The following is a 16,104-nucleotide window of genomic DNA, read 5'->3' on the forward strand; positions in this document are numbered from 1 at the left end:
TGGCCTCCTGAGCGGACGCTGATCCTTACTCTGATACGAAGTTGCAGTAACATGAGATTCTTGGTTTTGGGGTGGGTTTTTTAGATATGTGACTTTGGGGATTTCAAGGTTTTAAAGGGATCTGACTTTGTAGGTTTTCCTGAAGGATTGTTTTTCATGTTTGGTTTGTTTTGATTTAATTTACGAGGAAGAAGGTATTGGTGGATATGGGCCACGTATTTATAACTGAACAATATGTGAAGTCGTAAAGATTACAAATATGTTTCAGGAGAAGTATTGATTGGTTGATTTGAAGGAATCTGCTTCTGCTTTAATTAAGAACTCTGGACACATGTACAGAAGTCAATCTTTATAAAAGGTAAATGTATCCAGGCAATTAAGATGGCCAACTCAGAGAAGATAAGTTTTGTTTTGAACTCCGTCAGTCCCTCAAATACAGAAAACAACTTCAAATGATTGCCAAAATTAGCTTGAAACAAATGTTGCTTTGTTAAATTTTTTAAAAGAGAGGTGGTTTGTGGTTTAAAAGTCTAGCCTGCAACTTTGAAAGGAATAAACCCTTTCTGCTATTAAAAAAAAAAAACCAGCTCACAAACACACATAGAAATCTTAGAGAGTCTTTTATTAAAGTTATTTTTAATCATGTTTCTGATAACGTAGGACTTAAGTGAAGCTCATTTATGATCATGAAGAATCTCTAATTCAGGACTGACAGGTAGAGAAGTTAGCTTGAGAATCTTAATACTGAGATATTCAGGCCCTTGGGCACATGTAGTGATGTGTATTATGTATATTTTTCAAAGCACCTTTGGGAGAAAAGGTAGATGGGTAAAACACTGGGATTTCTCTCTCACCTCAGAATTTCCTTTAAGTGTTAATATTTGTCTAAGCTGTTAGGTTAGCCAGACGGATGAGAGAATTTTTTCCCTTTGATGGAACAGTTGAGTTTTTTGACATTATAGTAGAAAGTCATTCTATTACTTCTTCAGATCTTTTGTAGATAAAACTTGTTTAGAGAAGTTGGTATTGTATCCATGGAGTGTCTATTAAGTCACAACACCAATTTTTGCCTAACCTTTAGGTCTGTGCAAGGTTGTCTCCTCCAGGGTTTTTGAAGATGCATTATCTAGGATAATTCTAAATACCTCAGCCATTAGAGTTTCTGCTTAATCTCCACCACCGTTAATTAATACCTAAGTAGTCACATGTGTATGGCAGTATGCTAAGTATTTTCCAGGAAGAAACGCCCTGGCTCTAGGCCTTGAAGCAGCTTTTTCTAAAGTATAACAGCAACATCTTACCATTCAAAGGGTTCCTAGTTTAATATATTGGTTTATTTTTTTATTTGGCTTGATTTCACTTTTAACGATTTCCTTTCCTCCTTGCTGTTGACCCCTAACAACTTGTAGATTTTCATCATATTTTAAACACTTTCCTCTCGTTCTTTTTCATTTGAAGCTGGGTCTCCCCATCTCACACAGACTAGTGTGTGTAGTAGCCACTCGTGGGCTTGATCCCACTTCTGATTGGTACACAAGCTTTACCCTGCTCCACTTCCAACTTGGGCCCATTCTCCTGGAGGCTCAACTTATTGGTCAACTTAGCCCTCCTGTCATTTGAAACTCTCAAGGTCATGATCCCACCAGCCTCAACCTCCCTGTAAGCAGACCTTATAGGCATGCATCCCAGTGCCCTGCATCCTCTAGTTCATTCTTGTTAGACTCTGAGCCCTCTTTTTCTTAACCTTTCCCTTGGTTCCTCTAGCCAAGTGGTTTTTAACCGCAGGTCCATGGACTCCTAAGGCTTGTAGATAGATTTCATGTGCTTACTCTTGTCCCTACCCACTTTATGAATCCCACAATATGGACAACATCACTGGCATATTTTCATCTGACTTTCTTGGAGGAACTCACTCCTTTCTCCCTGAGGCATCTCATTCTGTTTTCAAATAACTGTCATTGTTAGCAAATTCTCTTTCCCTGGAGCCAAAACCCCCTTTCTCGTTCTGCCCTTTGGGGCCACACAGTACAAATCTAATCCTTCCATGCGATAATCTTTTAGATATTTGGAAGACACCATCATATTTTCCCCTCACCTGCTGTGCCCACCAAGCCTCTCTTCCTTTAGGCTAAAACCTTCCTCTTTGCCCCCAGCCACTCCTTTCAGCATAGTTTCTGACCCTCTCCCTATCCTGGTAGCTGTCCCCTAGATAGACTCCAGTTTGTCAAAATGCCCTTCTAAAATGTGAGCCTAGAACTCAACAGAATATGCTAGATGTCATCTTAGAGGGGCAGAGGAGATGCTGGTTATCACTTCCCTCACTACGGCACTCTGTTTTAATAATGAAATCTTTTTGTCTCTGCCCTGAAAGCATCCAGATGCTCTTCGGTTCCTTAGCAACATCTGTGGGGCTTGGAATGACTTGTTTTCTTGTATCCGTTAGATAGACATGGATGTTCTCTTCTGCTCAAGAATTACGGTGGTAGATGTTTCTTGTTTTCCAGTGCCTGATGTAATAGCAATGTGGTTGATCAGAAGACTTGGATTTGAATCAGAATGACCCATCTGGCTATGGTCAAGTTAACCCCTTGAGATCAGTTTCCTCCCTTGTAAAGTAGGAATTATAATGTTTGCACTGCCCACCTCACTGGGGGATGATGAAGGAAGTACCATAAAATGTGTTCCAAAAATCCTAGTGCAGTTGTAAGCTAATAAAGCTATCAAATGAATTATTAAAGCCTACAGATGCACTAACTTTCATAAGACACAAGTGCTCTCTTTTTTTTTTTAATCATTAGCTCTTTTTATTTTGGTAAGATCAGTACATTTTCCCCACATAGAGTTCTGAGTTATCTGCTTTCTATAAGTAACAGGAATTCCCTTGATAAACTCTAACAAATATCCCCACCACTGGTTCTTCCTCATTGGGACCTCTTTTCGTCTAAGATATTTGTTGCTGTTGCTGAAATTACACGATTATAACTAGTTGCACATCAAAACCTTTTCACTAGGATTGAAATTAAATCCTTGTAAATGCATGTATTTGGTAAGCATCAGAGGCTAAAGAAATCTGCAAAAAAAAAAAAAAAAAAAAGAAAAAATAGTTTGTCTTTAAAAAAAACCATACAACTTTGTAGTGTTTTGAGTGCTGCCTCTTTAGGGGAGTTAATATTCAGAAGCACAGTTTGTAAGTTTCCACCCTTGGGAGGAATCCCTTAATTGTAGTGAAAATGTGTGTCAGTCATTAAACATTTGTTAAGCACCTACATATGTGCCAGGCCATCCTTGGTGGTTACCAATATGAAAAAACAGTTCTTGCCTTCAAGAATCTTCCAGTTTAAGGGAAGGAGACACACACAAAAGAAAGTTGAAAGAGGGCAAGGGTAGTAGGTGTGACCCAGTGGTGGAGGAGTCAAGGAAATCAGAGTACAGTGGGATGAGAAAGGAAGAGATGTCTTGGGACAGGTCAGCCCTATCCCTTCTCCTTAAATGAAGGCATTTATGGTTACACCATCCAGTCTGAGGGGCAGAGGGTCCTGAGGAAGTGTGAGCAACAAAGCTGATTGGATCTTGCAAGATGATGAGTTTACTGGGGGCATGGCTTCTAGAGAAATATAAAATGAATGGGGCTGGACACAGCCAAAATGAAGCATCGTATTTATCCTTCAGGTAATGCCCATAATAAAATAACTTCATTTATGCAACATACTTGACACTTTACAAAGCACATTCTCACAACCACTTATGTAGGAGCAAGCAGGCTAGTGACAACACCTATTTCATGGGTGCTAAATATAAATAACTCTGGATCTCTATGTCTATTTTCTGCTTTTACAAAATCTTTATGAAAATATCGGACAGACGTATTAAAAGGTATCCTTGATGAAAGAATGAGAAGGCCCAGGACAGACTCTCACAAATGATATTCTACAGCACAGTTGATTGAGAGATATAAAACATTCAAAATTCCATTATGCTCATAGTTCATTGACTATAAGAATCATTTAATTTGGTAAAACAGAACAAAACAAAAACAGCCTTAAAGGTTGTCCTCAAACAAGTTGTGTCCTGAATTTATGGTCACAATCATCCAAGACCTCTTGAAAGGTTTAACAACAAAAATCACCTTGGACTGTGCAGTGATTACTATAAGATCAGGTGAGACATAAAACAGGTAAGAGTACAATTGCCACCGTTGTGGAGGTGCCCGTCAGAGGGACCAAATCAAAGAGGAATACCCTGTACAGAATGAATCCCTTTAGAACATTCTCTTGGTACATGACAGCGATAAAAGCATCAAGATTTGGAATATTACTGTGTTATCCAAATGAGATCTATAGTTACTCAAGAGTTTAGTCTAATAATGGCCAAAAGAAAAGCCAAGTGGATGGAGACTGATGCCACATGGACTATGTTGTTCAAGGAGATTGACAACATATGGACCTGGTTGACTATTTCACATCTTTTGAGTAGACGCTGTAGATAAACAAGGAAGTGGGCATGGAACTGAAGGAACAGGCAGAGAAAAGCAGACTTGAATACCCTTAGAAAATTGGTGCTTTTAGGACCCTACATTTCTTGCCAAAACAAAAGCCAAGCTTTCTAACATTGACATTCTTCAACTGATGGCTCCAAATCATTGAAAAATCAAAGTTGAGGGTTATCTACCCAAAAGGGAAGTTGGGAGGAGCATGGTAGATGTAGATAGGACACAGCATATCACCAGTGAAGAATTGCACAGAAGTCATGCAAAGGATGTCTTTAGAATTAGATGCTATTAGAAACAGAGATTGACTGGTCATGGAGCAAGGAAGAGGAGTGACAGATAGCTCGCATACACTATTGATATCAGTGAAATGTCAAGAGAGCCAGAAGGAGGCCCTCAGCATGCTGGGTGTGTCCCCCATGGAGGATTTATGAGGGGATATGAGCATGGATCAGAGAACATGAAGGTGTGGGTAGATTGTGTCTCTGTTGTTGTTGGGGACTAATATTCTCATTGATAAGATCAGAGATCCACTCAGGGACAAATAGTTGCCCACATTTCTATAATGCTTTAAGGTTTATAGAGTGCTTTCCGCCAACAATAGCTCCATGTTTCAAGTTAAGACAAGCTTCTTTCTCACGTTAACAAATGGGCCAACACAGGAGTCTTGACCATGGTCACAGAGTTAAGAAATGGTCGAATCTAGATTCTCCGACTATCATTCCTAGGACTCCTTCCATTCTCCCTTATTGTCCCCATCTCTGACCAGATCTGATTCCACTTGTTCCTCTTAATACCCTGTAATACGAGAGCTACCCCATTTTAACCAGCCCAGAAGAGATCCAGAGAAATAGAGAGGATGTCATCTGGTTTTCTCTCTCCCCCTCATCCCCCTGCTTGTCCCAAGCTGGACTTTCGGAGCATTCATCAGCGAGGTGTCCTTCATACTAGTTGCCTGTTCACTTTGCTTAGATGTTAACCTTCTTAACTAAACTGGCTGTCTCTTCAAAGGTGAATAAAGACTGTCACTTTCAGCCAGCACCATAGGACGTATCTCTTGGCCTCTACCCGGGGCCAAATTGTTCTTCTTTCCTTGTATTTGACCAAGCAGCCCTTGCCAGATTGCTAGCCACCTGCTTCAGAGCGGGCTCACCACAGGCAGGCATCACCTTTCTTTTTTTTTTTTTTTTTTTTAACCAATTAAAGGAATCCTTGGCTCCTCAGTGAAACCAGCCAGTTCTACTCTATCAGATCCATGGATCACTCTTTGTATAACAACACTTCATCAGCCTTTTCTTCATGTTCTCCATCTTTTACTCTTTTACTATCTGCTTTACCTTTCAGGTACACAGAGTTTTCTAAACCCTTCTTGTGTTGACTATAAATGCTACTTACTCAAAATATACATATGCAATTGAATGTACACATAGTTTAGAGAAGGGCCTGATCACTTGGAGTTTCCAGAGACATTAGAAGTATAGAGAGCCTTCAGAGACAGCTGCAGAGAGTCAGCCCACTGCACAGACACAGGTAGACATTGGGCTGCTATGATTCAGGATGGGGTTTGTGCTGGTCCATCCTGTGGCTTTGGAGGTAGAAGGAAATCCAGAATGCTACCCCATCAGACCTCACTGAAAACTACTTGTTTGACTGAACTGACAATTTAAAAACAAATTTCTGAAAGTTCTGATTCAACCTAAAGTGAATAGGAAATACTGCATTTTATCTTCATTCCTAAACTGTCTCATGTTAGGCTTTCAGAATTGGCATAAAACAGTCCCTTAAGTTTGAACAGTTTATAAGAAATGGCAGAAAGAAAAGTATAAAATAATAAATTGCATTTGTGTAGCATGTATAAGGTTATAACACTGTATTTTTTTCTCAAAAGGAGTTTGACCTGCCTTTTTCTGGTGACCCTGAAATATTCCACCTGAGCTCCAAAGTGTACTTACTTCCACCTTGTAGTAATACCATGCAAAACTGAAGTACAGACATGCTCTTGATTTTTCTTTCTCATTTTTAAGTTGGTCCTTAAAGGAAATGGGTAGAGGAAAAGAACATCGTATTTCCAACTACGAAATTTAAGTGGAAACTATATCTAATTGCTACGTTTTAAACATTTTTGATTTTTTAAGTACTTGGAGAGAACCGTTTCTCCTTTATTAGAAAAGCACTAGACTAGAGGAGCTTTGAGTGAACACTGAATTTTTCATTTAGTTTTCTTAAGAGTACTTCTGAGAATCTCTGGTGGTCCTAGGTGTTATGGGGGAGCCCCTTGCCCAGCCAAGGTGACATATGAAGAGGTACATCTCTGTGAGAAGGGCTAGTTTTAATTTGATTGGGGATCTAATTGTAAAAGTCTAGCTCATGATGTGCCTTGTCTTTTGTGGGGGGAAGGGAGTATACATGTAGCAATGTACCCCAATCCCCACGTGTTATATGTGAATGATTCTTTGTATTTTTCCCTTTACGTGGCAAGGACAGGGATATACTATCTTGTTTTTCTGTTGGAACAGAGTTCCTGATTTGCCTTAATTAGTCCTCTAACAATCTACAAAGGTCAGTGCCAATTGCCTGTTCATTTACATTTGTAATTGTGATGGCTTCTGATTACACATTACTTGTATTTCAGTCCTTCCTCACTGGGTACATGGGGGTGCCCATACACACATCCACACAAGGCTATGCAAAAATTGGTGTCCTGACTCCTCCACACAAGAGACCTTTGTCTCCTCCCTTGTCCTGATGGCACAGGCTGAGGCCTTCACAGGAACCAGTTATGGAAAGCAGCCCCAGAAGCCTTGGTGTTCTTCCACTTGGAGAGATATAATGAAGCCAGAGGCAAGGAAATTACATGGACACCAGGCAAGAAATCTGAGAACCATTATCTGGGTGCCTTCTTGATCTGGATAATTAGGGACAATTAAACTTTTCTGCTTGCTCTCTGCAAAATATGCTAATGACCTTAGCTACAGGAAGGTAGTTCCAGGCAGAACACTGTTGCAAGGCTGTGAAAAGTTGCTGGTCTGGAAGATTCTCTTTAGCCAGGATGTGGCCTGTGTCCAGGCAGAGATCTCGGGTGGTGTGTACTGTTTGCATTAGCTCCTGCACTGTTTTTTGGCAGTCCTGGCCCATGTCCAGTTTGGCCTGAAATTCTGTTCTGACCCAATGAAAGCTATTACATAAGCTGTGACTTCAGTGTCTTATGTGCACCCTTCTTTCAAGGAAATCCCTCCCTGGTACATACCATTTCTCTTTAATGTTAGTCAGTCTGAGATAAGTGGCAAGTTTGGTTTTGTTTTGTTGTCTCTGGGGGAGGACTGGGCCAAATGACTGAATCTACTTTCCCTGCTTGATCCATCCTAGTTTTTTGAAGCCAGGTTTCCAGTTTGGATGCCTCCTACATAAATACTCTGCCATGTTTCACTATATTACTTGTGTTATTTAATTTTCTTTTTACACATTTTGCCCATTTCCCTCTAAATGTAAGCCTCTTGGGGCAAAGACTGCTTCATATTCTTTAATAATTTTATCCTTTGTAAATAATTTTGTAATTTAGATTTTTTTTTATATTTCCCCAAAGTGGTCTTAGAGTAGTGCCTTGCACATAGTAGGCATTTGGTGAGTATTTTATGACATATTTTTATCCCATTTATATCCATTAGAGGACCAGGAGCTGGTATGGGAAGGGAGTGGAGATTTGAGGGGAAAGGGAGAGAGGGAGAAATGTGCATGTTCAACTTTCTGCGTAACCTCAAAGTTATCTTTGACTCTCCTCTATTGCTCCCTCCCCCCATCTCAATCCCACATCCATTTAATTGTCAAACCATGTAGATTCTGCCTCCATAACTCAGTCCTCCTCTTACCATTTCACGGGCATGCTCCCTCAGTCAAGGCCTCATTCCCCTGGACTATTGTTATTCTAGCCTTCTGTAGCATTACCTGCTTCTAGTCTCTCCCTTTTCCAATCCCTCCTCCACATAGCAGCCAAAACAGTCTTCCCAAGGCACAGGTCTTGACTGTGCCCCTCCTTTGCCCAAGAACCTTCAGTAGTTCTTGGTTGCCTCGGGGACACAAGAAGACCTGGAATTTAAGACCCTCCATGACCTCATTCCAGCTGTATCTCTCACCACTTTCCTTCACTTGCTCTCTACTCCAACCCCGTTGTTCTTCTCCATGCTTGCCAATCTCAGCATTCTGTCTCTCCCTCTCAGAATCTTTCTCTTGCTTCAAGGCCCAACTCAGGTGCTGCCTGGAGGCCTTCCTTGTTCCCTCACTCACCCACCCTTGGGGGTTAGTATTTTCTCCTTCTTTAGTTTATGTTATATTGATCTATTTCTGTACATATATTTCCCCAGTAAAGTGTCAGGTTCTTTGGGGCAGGTACCATCATTTGTTTGGCTTTGTATCCCCAAGTGCCCAAGACAGTTCTTTGCATGGAGTCTGGGTTTGGTAGGTATTCATTGAATTAGATTCCAGATCATTGATAAGGAATATGCTCCCTCCCCCTAAAGTCATGGCTTGCCCTGTGTCAGACCTGTTATGGCACTGAACTCTTAACGAAGGTGGTGTTTGATTTTAGGGACAGGAGAGATACTTCTAACGTGTTGTAGGATGAGAACATGAGAGCAAGATCTCTGGACTTGAACCTCCAAGCCTGTGTCTTCTACTTCGTGACTCTGAGACCCTAAATAAATCATGAAGCCTCCTCTGTGAAATAAGGACACTTCCCCTGCCTTACAGGAGGCCTCCCTGGATCGTTGTTGTGTGCTGTGTCATTTTAATGTTGTGTTCCCATGTGCGTCAAATACAAGCACCCTAAAATATGCCATGAGAACACCAAGTTTGAAATAAAAAGATTTAGGTTCAAAACTGGCTCTGTGAACATAGACAATCACTCATTCCCTCTGGGTTCCTATCTGTAAAATGAGATTCTTTGGTTTCTTCCAACTCTAGATATATGATCCTGAAAAGGGTCCCTTCCCACAGCTTCTCTCAAGCTTTTGTTCTCCTTTTTTCCTGACTTTTCCCTAAACTTGCCACCATTAGTCCATGTACATGCTCAGTACTTAGAAGCTTGGCAGGAGAATATGAAAGCAAAATCTTGGGCATATGGTATTCTGGTAGAGGGAGATTTGGGAGCCTGGTAGCTGGTTGAACCATTTGTTCAGAGGAGCAGGGATTCATCCTAGGTAAGGGTGTCATTTGGGGGCGGGGTATTGAGTAAGGGCAACTGTAAGAAAAAGGATTCTTTTAAAGTATTTTTAAAATTTCATTTAAATTTTTTTCAAATTTGTTATTTATTTTAAGCTTAAAATTTTATTTTACCTTAAAAAAACATTTTTTGGAAGTAATTCTTAAAGAGCTTGTTGTCTTCAGGTCTGGAGGATATCCTAGAGACGAAGGAGTGTGTCTCCGTAGGCATTGCTATCTTTTTCTCTTTTTGCCCAACTAGTCCCAATTTCCCTTTTAGCAGTTGAACCTCTTCATGTATTTAGATCTTTGGAATTGTGTGTATGTGGGGGCAAGGACAAGGTATTGCTCAAAATATTCCTGAATCATAACCCTGTGATGTTTATGGGTAAAAGAGGGTTTAATGAGGTTCCATCGTGAATGGGGAGTTGCCACCGGGCCTATAATTAGACCAAGTTCCTTCCCAATGGCCTGGTTGCTTGAATAGCCTGGCATCATAACACATAGTAATAATCCTGCCTTCACCTTTTACTCAGAACAGCTTATCCTTTTAGGAACAAGAACTCTTAGGTGGCATTCATCCCCACTACAAAATGACATGGGTAGTGAGTCAGGATCACGATGTGTTGGTTTTGGAGGATCTTTTTTTTTTTTTTTTTGGTTGGCCTGTGACAGGAGGAGGAAAGGGTGGGAATATAGTGATGAATATAGTTAGGAAACAGAAGTCAGAACTCAAAGGTTTCTTGGCCAGATTCTAAGACTTTTATTTCTAGAACTTAGCTCACTGACCTCAGTCTCTGTGTTGTCTGAGAGGCCCACTGTTGTCCGGCAAGTAGTACAACCATTTCAAGTATTAATTAGTCTCAAAAAAAAATTCTGATACTTGCTAGTATAAGAAAAGTTTTTCTGTGAATAACTTTTATCCTCCACTTAGTTTCCAGGCTCCCTTGTCTGAATAATCCAAGGAGGGAGATAGAACTTGCTGCCTACTTCCACACTGTTATTAGTACAAGCAGAGCTCACCCCTAAGTGCCAAGCACCTCAAGGAATCCATTTCAAACTTAGCTGACCCTATGCAAAACTGAATCTTTCCAAATTTACTAGTGAACTGAGTATCACTGTGTATTACTGTAGCACTGCTAAATGGGGAAAAAACTGCTTAAATTAGGGAAAATATCATGTGACTTCAGATTTGCTATTCGCCTCCCTTCTTAGCCAGACTTGCATCTATGGCAATAATTCTTCATCTTAAATCAACAAAGAAAACGTGGACATCCTTCTAGAGTAGCTTTCCTAGTTTCCTACGAAAGAAAGTGTAGTTTTTTTTTTTAAATGCAAACTCATAACTTTTTGGGTGTGCATTACATGAGATTATTGTTTCTCAGATAGTTCTGAAATTGAACTCCAATTTATTTTTTTAATGGAAAAGCCCACCACCTTCAGTCAGTTGTGGGCAGCGTATGAGTTTCTCTTCCACCTTGTCCTTGCCTACAAAGATGGTAACCTTTTTCGTTGATTTTAATTTCAATTCTTGAAGCAGTTTTTCCTTGAGGTTGGCCTAATACTTGAGGGCAGTTTATTATTTCCTTTCATATCATCATCCTTTTAGGTCATGGCAGGAAAAAGTATTCCCTCTGCTGGGTCCTTCTGGAAGCGTTAGAGATCTCATCCCCCTGGTGGCCATGATTGTTTGAGCAGCGCCGTTAATCCTTGCCAAATCCTCAGCCATCTTCCCCCAACACACAAAGCCATTGTTGTGGGTCCTGCCTGTGAAGAAAGAAGGTTTTTCTGGAAGGAATCACTAAACAAAGCCAACAGTGCTCAAAGAAACCTTTGTTAGGACAGGAAAAGAGGCAGAACATAGTGTCAGCTGAGAATCCTGGATCATCAGTTTTTTCTTGCCTCACCAAACCTAGCCACAGTGCCCTTGAGTCCTTCTTGTCAGTACAGATCAAGGAAGCTGCCAGTCTTAGAGAGTCGCATCACTCTGCCTGTAAAATCCAACATTCTTAGTATCCATTCAAATAATTTGCTCTTGTTAGATTTTCAGTAGGAAGCTAGAGCATATTGGCCCTTCTATATAATTTGTAGACATACATAGCCCCTGCCCTCAATGGACTTTGAGTTTGAGATGAAACATAAGTCACTGGGCATTGTAAATAGCATTTTGCCATGTGATTAAAAATGTATTGGAACTCAGCTTTTATCATATGATGATACCTGTTATAGTGCAAAATTCTCTATGGTATGAGTCTGTCTTGGACCTCATCCAAAGGGCTCCAGTTACTGGAAACACCAGAATGACCTTGTGTAACTCATTTGTACCTGGCCCATGGTCTTGTGGCAAGGACCCCAAGGTTGTTATTAGAGAAACAAATCAGTTTAAAGGTTTTTACTCTGAAGCAATTGTGTGTGGGTGTGGGTGTGTGTGTGGATGTGGTGGGCAGGATTACTCCAGAAAAGCATTTGTAAGGCTAGGGAGAAAAGTCACACTTTTTAGGACTCTTGTTCTTTCATTTTGGTCATTTTTTAATATGTGAAATATGGTTAAAATGATTACCAGGGGCACCTTCATGAGTGGAGCCTCAAGTGTAAACATAATATGGAACAGTCTGTAGGATGAAGCCTGCTGCACAGATATGGAGGTACTTGAAATCAGGTCCTCTGACTTCAAAACCAGTGCTGTTTTCTGCCAGGCCTACAGGCCTGTGGGCTACCCGAGTCTTCTTACCTCACCTCTCGAGGTCTTCGGCTGGCCAAGCCGGATGCTCGTATGAGAGAAAGGACGTTCCAGAGTCGAACAAGGGTTGAGCTTTATTCAGGGTTCTGGTTACAAGTGCAGGGGAATTCTTCCTTAGGAGGGAGCGAAGAATCTCCCAAGGAGGCAAAGATCTTACAATAAGAGATTGGAAATAGAAGTGTAAGTGGGGAGAGAGGGGGAGGGAAGAGCGGAGAGAGGAAAAGCGGAGCCTTCTGTCCTCACACGTGGCCCCTCCGCCCAAGAGAGAACTTTCAGGCTTTCCTGACTCCAATTAAGCTCTCCAGCCGCATAGTTTGCATCTGAATACCGTGCCTGTTAGGTGTGCCCAGATCCGGGACAATCTCGAGGGCGGGGAGAGCTCTCTCCCATCACGTTTCTCACAGGAAGAGGCGGAAATACACGAGATAGCTCGGTTCACCTCAATTCCCAGTCGTTTCCTGGGGGGCCTTGTGAGAACTCTAAGATTTAGAAGTTCCCACCTTTACCCGCCCAAGACTGTCCACATGGAATTGAGCTTCCAACCCCAGCAGTTTTCCACTGACTTGCCCATGGTCTCACAGATAGTGAGTGTCCAGAGCAAGACTCCAACCCAAATCTTTCTGAATTCATGTCTGTCCTTATCTATCCTGTCTTTGTAGGGAAAAAGAAAGAAAATCAGGATGTGAAATATGAAGCAGAAATTAGTAAGAAACCTTTAATTTACCATGTCATGAGGATGGATGATCTTCTTGGAGTCTGTACTGGTGATCCATTGTAGAAGGAAGTTAGAACATGAATAAAGGTGGTAATTGCCTTTCTCTTTCACGGAGAAATGGACCTACTCAGGGTTGAGAGGAAGTGAGACAGTGTATGTAATCTTCAAAGTTTCATTAAACTTGTTTCTTTGATTACTTAACAGACTAAGAACAGGTTACTTGGATCCTGAGCTGTGAAAAAATGAGCTCATGTAGTTAGTCACCTGCGATTTGGCCTGTGGTAACAACAGCCCAAAGACCATCATTAGCCCTTCCATACAGAATGAGGATCGGCTGCGTTAAGCCACCAAAAGAAGTTTTCCCTTGATAACTTGTCACCTTAATGTGAAAAGTCAGAAGAGCTTTTGTCTTTTTCACTTTGAGAAAAATATTTTCTTGACTAGAGTGGAAAACAAAATACCAAGAAAGGGAAAATAGCTCCTGGCAGTTTATGTATTAAGATAACTAAACCCACTTCCCTTAACTTCCGGCTCCTCTCAATTCCTCTGCTCCCAGTGTCCCAACCCAATTTTCAGGGACTATGATCTTCATGCCAAACTCTGCAGAATTTGTTGACGTCTTAGATTACGCTGTTTATTTTCCACACAGGATTTCATTTCATTATTTGATTGTAGACCCAAAGAAAACTCATTGCCTGGATTTGTTATTCTGGTGAGATCTCCAAATGTCTGGTTTCTAGAAGTCGTTATCCTATCCTGGAAGGGCTGGTGCCCCAGGTATAACCTTGACCTTCACCTAGGGCTTTAACAAACAGACATGATCTCATTACTACAGCAGTTAGATTCTGGGCAAAAAATGTGCTCAGATCCAGGCAGAATGAAAGATACCCTGATATCACAGAAGACCTCTGTTTTTCATGATGTCTTCTGGTTCTTCAGAATCCTCAGGATGTGTTTACTTGGTAGTAGATCGTGATGGGCAACAACACTGCTTTTGATTGCTTCTGCAAGATTGTGTTGTCTGCACGGGTAGGAGAGAACTCATAAATAATCCTCTGGAGAGAGACCCTTGTTTTACTACATCTCCTTGACTGTGATCCTTGGTCCTTCCAAACCTCAAGAACAACATTAAGACCCCACTTACAGGAAGGTTGTTGGTCTGGATGAGATCCTTCATATGTAGGAATGAGGGCCTGATGCACACCTAGCCAGCCTGGGTCCTGGAAGTGAGTGTATTTAAAAAACCTAGCCAAGAGCAACTCATTTGGGTTTCTTTAGGGGATAAAACATGCATGCACACACACACACGCAGCAGCATCAGGTTGTTTCCTTCTAGCAGAGGGCAGATAATCTTTAAAGGATATGAAAGGTTTAATCATTTTAATTTTGTTTTTATTAAAGTTTATCATAACTTTTTTTTCTATGTGCCCCAGTAGAGCAGAAGGGGGAAGTGCAGAAGGTAACATAAATATATACAAACCCCCAAGCATTTGGTTAATAAAATTCTCTAATGGGAGGCGCCTGGTAGGAAGGAAGTGGTTAGATAGCTGGGTATGGGAGGCAGACCAAAGGCTTGCTGGAGTGTCACAGAGATGGGGCAGGGATCTCTTCACCATTCCCCCATGGGCGCCGCACCCCCCCTCCCCCCCCCCCCCCCAGCCAGCTCCAGCAGACACTTGTCAGCTGCAAGTCATGGCTTTCATTAAACAGAAAGAGAGGAAGCTCTGACTCTTAACTTACTCCACAGCATTTTTCTTATTAGAGAGGATCCTTAAATCTTCATTAGCTCAAGAAAAAAAATCTAGGCAGCTGCAAAAGTGCAATCAGGAGTAAAGCTGGGATTGGCTGATTCTAACTAGGCTTTCCCCTGCACTTCAAAATACTCTGTTATCTGTTTGAACCCAAATATTTGAAAAGGAATTCTTTCGATGGTCATCTATGAAGTTTGACATCATTCTTTTCTCTGAGGAGGGAGGGTTGAGACAGTTGTGATCTTTAGCTCTTAAAGAGAAAAAAAAAACTCAGTCAACTTTGGTGTCTGGAACCCAGCTAACTGGGACTCTTGATTAATGGGAACTTTTTGGCCTTAGGAAAAATAAGCAGCTCTTATTGAGAACTTCTTTGAGAAAGAATTATCCCAGGTGTGTCCTGGGGCTAATATGCATTCAGTTCCATCTCCTACAACTAGAAAACACTAAAATGAGAATTGGTGTTTCCAGTGATAGCTCTGAAGTACAGCAAGATTCTGAGTCACCTAAAATAAAACCCGAACCATGTCCCTGTGCTAGACTTACAAAGGCAGGAAAATGGATGTCTACATTCTAGAAACATTCTAGAAAAGTTCTTCTCCCAACAGGATGAGTTTAATGACAACACCGGATTCTCCAGGTGTTTTGGTTTTAGTGAACTGTGACCTAATCATCCGTAGGTGTAGTGATTCTCTTTTCCGATTATAGAGATGTAGACTTTCTTTTGGCACCTTGTATCTCTAATTTCCTTAGTCAAATGGGACAGGCCACTGAGCACATCAACACTAGGACCTTATGTGGGCCTAACATGGATCTTTTGATGGTTTACCTTGGGATTTCAGTCTCTCCCCACTTCAGCCAGGACTTCTGGGCTATAACCATGGTGCGTAAGTCCCAGAAATAGCCAATTGAATTTGAGACCTACCAGACATCATTCCACAGTCACACCCTAAGAGCCGACCTGAGGCTACAGGCAGTCTGCTTTGCCCAACCAACTGTGTGCCAGGTCAGAAGAGGTATCAAACTGTCGGTGCTTTTTAACCTCTGAGAAAACACTAAAATGTGAGACTTCTGATCAGATCAGCATGTTAGACTCAGTTTTTCTGTTGTGTCAGATGAGTGTACATTGCTACAGTTGTACCAAAATGCAAGATTGAAGGAAAAAACACAGGCACTTGCTACCCTTTGGGGTGCTGTGTGTGTTGTTGATGTGCCAGAATGG

The 16,104-nt window shown here is 41.3% G+C and overlaps 1 protein-coding gene across 4 annotated transcripts in view; it reads left to right on the forward strand.

Moving 5' to 3' along the window:
* Positions 1 to 16,104, forward strand: part of ZFHX3 (zinc finger homeobox 3) — a 306,829-nt gene that overhangs the window by 172,367 nt on the left and 118,358 nt on the right. The window lies entirely within an intron of this gene.

The sequence above is a fragment of the Notamacropus eugenii genome, chromosome 1 (genome assembly GCF_028372415.1).
Source record: "Notamacropus eugenii isolate mMacEug1 chromosome 1, mMacEug1.pri_v2, whole genome shotgun sequence".
In the NCBI taxonomy this organism is placed as follows: domain Eukaryota; kingdom Metazoa; phylum Chordata; class Mammalia; order Diprotodontia; family Macropodidae; genus Notamacropus; species Notamacropus eugenii.